The sequence below is a fragment of the Amblyomma maculatum genome, chromosome 1 (genome assembly GCF_055883805.1).
Source record: "Amblyomma maculatum isolate TAMU_Amacu chromosome 1, ASM5588380v1, whole genome shotgun sequence".
In the NCBI taxonomy this organism is placed as follows: Eukaryota; Metazoa; Arthropoda; class Arachnida; order Ixodida; family Ixodidae; genus Amblyomma; species Amblyomma maculatum.
The window spans coordinates 465,481,031-465,488,027 of NC_139344.1; positions in this window are offsets into that span (position 1 = coordinate 465,481,031).

Sequence of the window (6,997 nt, forward strand, 5' to 3'; positions counted from 1 at the left end):
AGAATAAAAACTACCTAGAATGAAAACATTTTCTGGAACAATTATGTCATTGTCAAACTATAATACATTGAGATTAAATGTCTTAAGTATAGCGCGCATCTCTGGGTACTTAAAGCTACCCGTTACAGCAATGTTCCAATTTATGGAAAGAAAATAAAATGGTTTGTTCTTATATTAGTGTAGAGTTTTACGAAGCAGTTGACTTAAATTTCGACGCTTATATCTACGCGTTCGATTGCAGCCTTTTTGTGCGCTTTCTTCTTGATTCCCACGCCTCCATTTGGTTCTTAAGCTCGATCGTTTCCCTTTTTTTATTGCCTGTCATATTTCTCCATTTTTCTTCGTCTTTAGCTGCCTGCTTTCTTCTCCGTCGTGCGTTTGCTGCGCCGCACGACAATTCCAAACGTTTGTTCACATTCGCGGTCGCTCTTTTCACGGCGCTGCGTGCCTCCTTTCTCCCTCCCTTGTAGGCGACACGTCTCCTTTCTTTTTTTTCTGTGCATCCTTTACTTCCCACTTCTTCCATCTTTTCTGACCCACTGTGTTTAGTTATTTAGTAGCCGTTTACCTAGTGTCGTTCGTTTTTCATGTCTCTATCTTCATGCGGGGTAGTCCACATTTAATTCATTCGAACTGAATGCCGACTTCTCTTGTGGCTTCAGGTAACTTACTGTAGTCGGCATAGTCTGCGCGTGAAACAACGGAATATACTATTTTTGACTGTTTTGATAATGGGGTTACTGTGGCCAGCTTTAGACAGCGCTCGAACTCACATGTTGCATGTTTGACTTCTTCATACATCCTGTCTCCACACAGCCCTCTTTTCAAAACGAGTGCATTTCTGGACGTCAATTAGGTGCTTCAGGAATGCTAAAGCAAGCTGTATGGCGAGTGAAGCGTGGTGTGTGAATTTGTACGCCCTCTCCAAGCTGTTTTCTTCGGAGCCCAGCTCCTGTACATGTTGCTTCCGCGAGGTGTTGCCGACGGCCAAAAGGGAAAATAAATTAGATCATTGCTAACAGTACTGAGCCCCAATAACCGGCATACTTATAAAATCTTGTCGCGAACAGCTCGAGATGACGCACAAACAAACAAGAACGTACAGTGCGCGCGGTATCCACCCTGCTGCACAGCGCGCATACGCGGGCGCCCGGACGGCTGAAACACCAGTTGCTAGTGGCGCCCTCTACGCTGCGGCGCCTCCGTCATCGCAAAAGCGGCCCCCCGCTCCCATGAATTTCGCGGCGCGGTCGACACACTGCGTCGGAGCGTGCTGGCCGCCGCCGGTTACTCGAGGCACCCTACCGGTTATATTGGGCTGTGGAGAAAGGAAACAACTTCCTTCCTCCATGCGTTGGACGCTGGAGCTCGCGGAACTATAGACGGAGTGTTTTCGCCAACGTAACGCGTGTGCGAGCATACGGGCGCGCGAGCGTTGCGTCGGAATATATGTGACGGCTGGCGCCGCAGAGATGTTCGCTTTTGCAATGACTTCCACCGACTCCATAAAAGAGCGTAACGTGCAACAAGGGGGCTGCGCTCACCGCTCGGCGCGTGGCAGCTGCGAAAATACCGGTGCTGCAGCTATACGGTTGTCTTTAGGGCTGTTATCACACGCAGTTAAATTGGTAGAATAGTTCACAAAAGGGTTACTTATTCTCGATGTTTAAATCGATAATTGCAACTTCTTTGCACCTCTCTACAGACCTCGTGCACGCTTGAGTATCACTTAAAAGCAGCTCGCCATGTTAGAATTGCTATTTGAAACTGAAAAAAGTCCAGGTTCATTGGAAACCGGTTGAAAGTTTCTTTTTCCTGCGGGGCAGCCAGAATGCGTCCAAATAATATTGTATTCATTTTCTCCAACAAAACATGCTGATTTGCATTATTTCTTCCTGTAAGGAAATCAAGGCTGCTGCTGCGAAGTGCAAATTTATTCAATGAATTTTATGAGGATGAGGGTAGTTCATGTGAATCGAAGCCTGTACATGAGAAGGGATCGTTACGAACACTTTATTTTTTACAGCTTGCGCTTATCGATGCATGACGAACGTTTCTCTTAAATTTTCAGTAATCTATAAGATATCTTTTCACATGATGTCCTTTTGTGCCCAACTCATCGGTTTTACAAAGGGAAAATAAAGTGCATTGAGCAAAACATTTATTTATAGCCTGCCTATTAATCACTGCTGCAGTTTTGGATAAACAGACTATCGATGTACGGCTCAAGGACGTATTCTTGATTAGTGCTGACCTAAAAATGCGGTCACAATATTGATATTATGCTCGGCGAAGGGTGAGCCACAAATGCCAAATGCGGGAAAATGCTTTAATAAAATGTGAAATAATAAACCAGCCAAACGGTGGGACTACTTTCATAACGCGCAGTAGAGCAGGAGGCGTTCTAGCTTCAAATGTTGTAATTTATTGTAGATTTAAAGAGCGAACAACGACTATGTAATGCTCCTCTAATTGACAAGTATGACGCATTTCTTTGTGCGCAGTAAGAGAAAACGAAAAAAGCCGAAGGACAATTGATGAGAACCACCTAGCACGAAAGCAATGAGAATTTTATTATAGGGAGGAATAAATATGCCGACAATAATGCATGTTTTATTCTTCGAGTAGGAGGAGCAACATATGAGTACCTAAGTGGATATGCTTGCCAACAACACTTTAGGACCTAATTGGGGTATCCAATGTTAACCAATTTTTCACTCAAACAATATTCTGCTTTCGAAGTCTTCGCGAGAAAATCTGATCATAACAGGGAGAATAGAGCTTTCAAGCTGGCTGAAAGTCGCAAATTCGCGACTGCTTTCTATTCACAAAGCAGGCTCACAGCGGCATCATAAGTGTCTGTAACCTGATAACAATGTGGTACTAAATATTTATGAAAGCATCCCATAGAAATCAGTTCGTGGCTTCCTTTCAATTTGTTGTGATATTTCAGGTTGGGTGTTTTAAATTTAACTAACAGAACTATGTATAATTTACCGCATAATGGACAAAAGTGACTGCTGCCAAAAGTTTGCTCGTTTACCAAAAGTTTAGTTTTTAATTTAAAACACTTCTGATTGCTAGAAAGAGAGCCGAATCTGAGATAGCATTTGGGACGCAGCTCATTGCTGCGTCAGGGCGGTTAAGAGGTTTCGATGCTCAAAGATTCGGATATGAATACGTTGGCAAATTGAAATGGCCAGAAGGATGGGGAAATATTCAGGCACATTTAAGTGTCGAATTGAGTGCTGTTTGTTAAGACCGCTATTCGGCTCCTCGAAACCCAGGTGAGCCTTCTGCCAGCTCAAACTGCCGTGGCTCTATGTTTAGACGCTCGGCTGCTGAGCCGCAGTATTCACGCTGAAAACTGGCAACGATGACGCCTTTCGGTGGATTTGAAACTCAAAGCATTCCCGTAATTTGTACGCTATGATAAGCGCTGTGGTAAATATTTCCAGCTAGTCTAAATTATCAGGAGTAGCCGACAATGGCGTCTCTAATATCCTGAGGTGCTTCGGTATAAGTTAAAACCTATATGATATACAACATGCCGACCTCTCAGTAAGTTATAGCCCCGTTGGGGTGGTGCAGTGCCGGAGCACCCGGGTTCGAACCCGACCTCGGCGGCTGCGTTTAGATGGAGGCGAAACGAAGAGGCGTCCGTGTGCTGTGCGATGTCAGCGCACGTTAAAGATCCCCAGGTTCCGTAGCCCTCCACTACGGCTCCTCTATCTCTCTTTCTACTTTCACTCCCACCTTCCCCCTTCCCTTACGGCGTAGTTGAGGTGTCCACAGAAAACAAGTGAGACAGTTACCGCGCCTATCCCTTCCTATAAATCAACCAATCTCATATGTTCAGGTGGATAGCCGTTTCTGGTTTGTCTTTTTTGTGCGACATGTTATCTCTTAGCAATAAGGTCTTCGCGTGCATCAAGATCTGTATAGCAGCTTTAAGTTGGAAAATAAATATCGCTTGCGCAAATACATCTCTCCCTCCGCCCATTTATGAAAGCATTTTGTCTTCAGCTAGCATTGCTGTCTAGTCGTGCCTACTTGGAAGCAAACAAATAAGAGAATTTGGTGATTTCAGGATATCATTAAAAGTATAGGAAAATTTTACCTAATTTGCGCTATTGTGCCGCCTCTCCCGTGCCGGTGCACAGCACTTCAATATTGACGACGTAGAAAACGGAGACTTTTCAGCACCACCAATACTCTCTTTTCAGCTGTTTGCTTATAGAAAGCTTTTTGTTTATTTTTTCCACAAGAGAGCACAGCGTTTTGAAACAGACACACAACTAAGATTTCGTTCTCAACGCGACCGCTTTTCGAAGGAGGCGAAAAGCAAGGCGCCCCTGTGCTGTGCGATGTCAGTGCACGTTAAAGAACCCCAGGTGGTCGAAATTTCCGGAGTCCTCCACTACGGCGTCTCTCATAGCCTGAGTCGCTTTGGGACGTTAAACCCCACAAACTAACCAAACCAACCAGCCACCCAAAGCGGAGAAAATTCTAGAGGGCACTTTGGACCACTAAAGTGCGATGAGGCGAAAGCCATTATAGCGCGGTGGATCGTAGCCCTTACTACCACGCCTCTATCTCCCTCTGCTCTTTCCCTGCCACCTTCCTCTCTTTCTTTACGGCGTGGTACTTGTCTCCACGAAAAATTGCGTGAAATACTGCGTCTTTTATATCCTGTAAATCAATTTCAAAATTCCGCTCATGCCTCCTGTACTAATGCCTCCTGGACATCTGGGTCTGCTTATGTTTGCTGCGTGGTGCGGCATAGGAGGAAACGGCAAATGAAAGGCGTCACATGGACGCCTGGATCGGATGCCCGGTGGGGTTATCTTCGTACATGTAAGGATGGATGCATAACAACTTTTACTTTGCACTTTAAATGGAGGCCCCTTACTCACCCCCTCCCCCCGGAACGCAGGCTTAGAGAAAGGGGTCTGGAGGCTCCGTGACTAAACGCTAACGAAGAGATTTTGTCTCTTTGCAGCCTCGGCCATCAGGTGGACGGCGTGTTGCTGCCGAGCGTGGTCTTCGCTCCGCAGCTGGGCTTCCCACCTCTATCTGCTATTGATATCTTTCTCAACTACACGGGAGTCGACGCATTCCCATATATTATGGTGAGAGTACCCCTCTCCACACATGATTTACAAAGATTATTTTCCTGCTACCCTGGTAATACGTGAAAGGCCAATACTGGGATAACGAATTTTCAGCTTGCAGTCGCCGCCATGCAGTCGCCTCTCTATTACTTAGTGTCTTATCCGGTGGTAGCAGCAGTTTTCTGTTTATTCTACTATTCTCAACGATTTCACAATATGTTTGCGTGCGTTCATCCAGGTTCTGGCAATCCGGTAGTTCTACGGTTACCCACAAGTAGATAGCTCGGGCTAACTCGTGTGCATATTCATTGCCGGGAACCGACGCACGCGCTGGGGTCCATATTAGGTTGACTTTGCGGGTCAACTCTTTGCTGGCCAGGATCATCGCCGCATTCTGCGAGATTCTGCCATTCATGAAATTCCATATATCAATTTTACTATCGCTGACTACACATTTTGCTTCCGTTCAAACGCAAGCGAGCACTATAGCAACTTCTTTGGTAGTCTTTATGTTGCGGTCGAATAGTGGCTGCCGACTTGGGGGCTCCTAGTCCATTGACTACTGAGGCAACCGCCGCACCAGACTTCCCACTAGCCGCGTCCACGCAGGCGACCTCTTCGGGATCTATTTTTCCGAATCGTTTTGTTAACGCTTCGGCTCTCTTATTCCTCCTCTCGGTATTATGCTCCTGATGCATAATTCTCGGGAGTATAGGGACCGGACAGCTGAACGGGTGGCGCCGCCTGTCGGCGCATCGCTCAATCGCCGGAATGCGCCGACCCTGGCCGGCGTATTGCCAGCGCATTGGAAGGTACTGTTTGTCGTTGGTTTGTGTGGAAACTGGAAATCCTAAGGTTTAGATGACGTTGTGCCTGGATATATCCTCAAGAGAACAGAAGGTTGGGCTAGTTAATTGTGTGAATATGTCCAGTGAAATGAAGTCTGGTCGAACAAGGCTGGCGAAACGTGGTGCGTTGTTGGCTCCACTGGCAGCTACGCAAACTCGACGGACGTTTTTAAGTCGATTCATTTCTACGGGTTTTCACAGAAGCATGAGTGGCGGGTGACCTAAGCATGGTTCTTTGAAAGGCAAAGGCACGAATCTACGTATTTGGTTACTGTGTGGTCATGGAAAGCGCCGAATGTTTAAAATTCCGCTTGCTACCGGATGCTCTGTGCCCTCTGTTCCCCAGGAGTGACGGCACGAGAGTCTCGGAGCCGAAGCCACACTCCTTCATCCTTAGTCACTTTATTGACAATTGGAAATCGAAGTAACCCAACAGCGTAAGTTACAACGCTAGCATTTCCCCGCCTGTGTACAAGAAAACCCCAGCACGGAAAAAGAAAAGGCAGCTCCACCATCGTCGTTCGGGCTGCGTTACGATCTTCAGTGATGGGCAGAGACAATGTTTGTGCTGATACTTTCGCTGACATAGTCAAAGATAATTTAATTTTTTCTCTTAACAGAAAGAGCAGATAGGAGACATGAACAATTCCTATTGCCATAATCTTGTCATTTTTCCTCTTTTCGTTTGTCAACCAATGAAAATGCGCTGAGAGCTCTGCGTTGATACTCTTAGAATTTGTTAACATTTGTTTGTGGCCTGTCCATTTCGCCTAATAAAATCACTCATTTCACAGCTCAATCAATACCGCATGGTCACAAAATCTGCTATCGGCTTCATATAAAAGTCGAACAAGAAAAAAAATACAATTTAATTTGTGGAAACGAGCATAAACGTAGCATTTTTTTTTAATTTCGAAGGCCGTGTAGCATTTTTTTTTGCATTCACTTTGCATCTGACACGCCATTTCCTGGCCCGCCTACATACATGTGTTTCTCATCGGCGTTTTAGTGAACGTGAGATTTCCTGATTGTGGC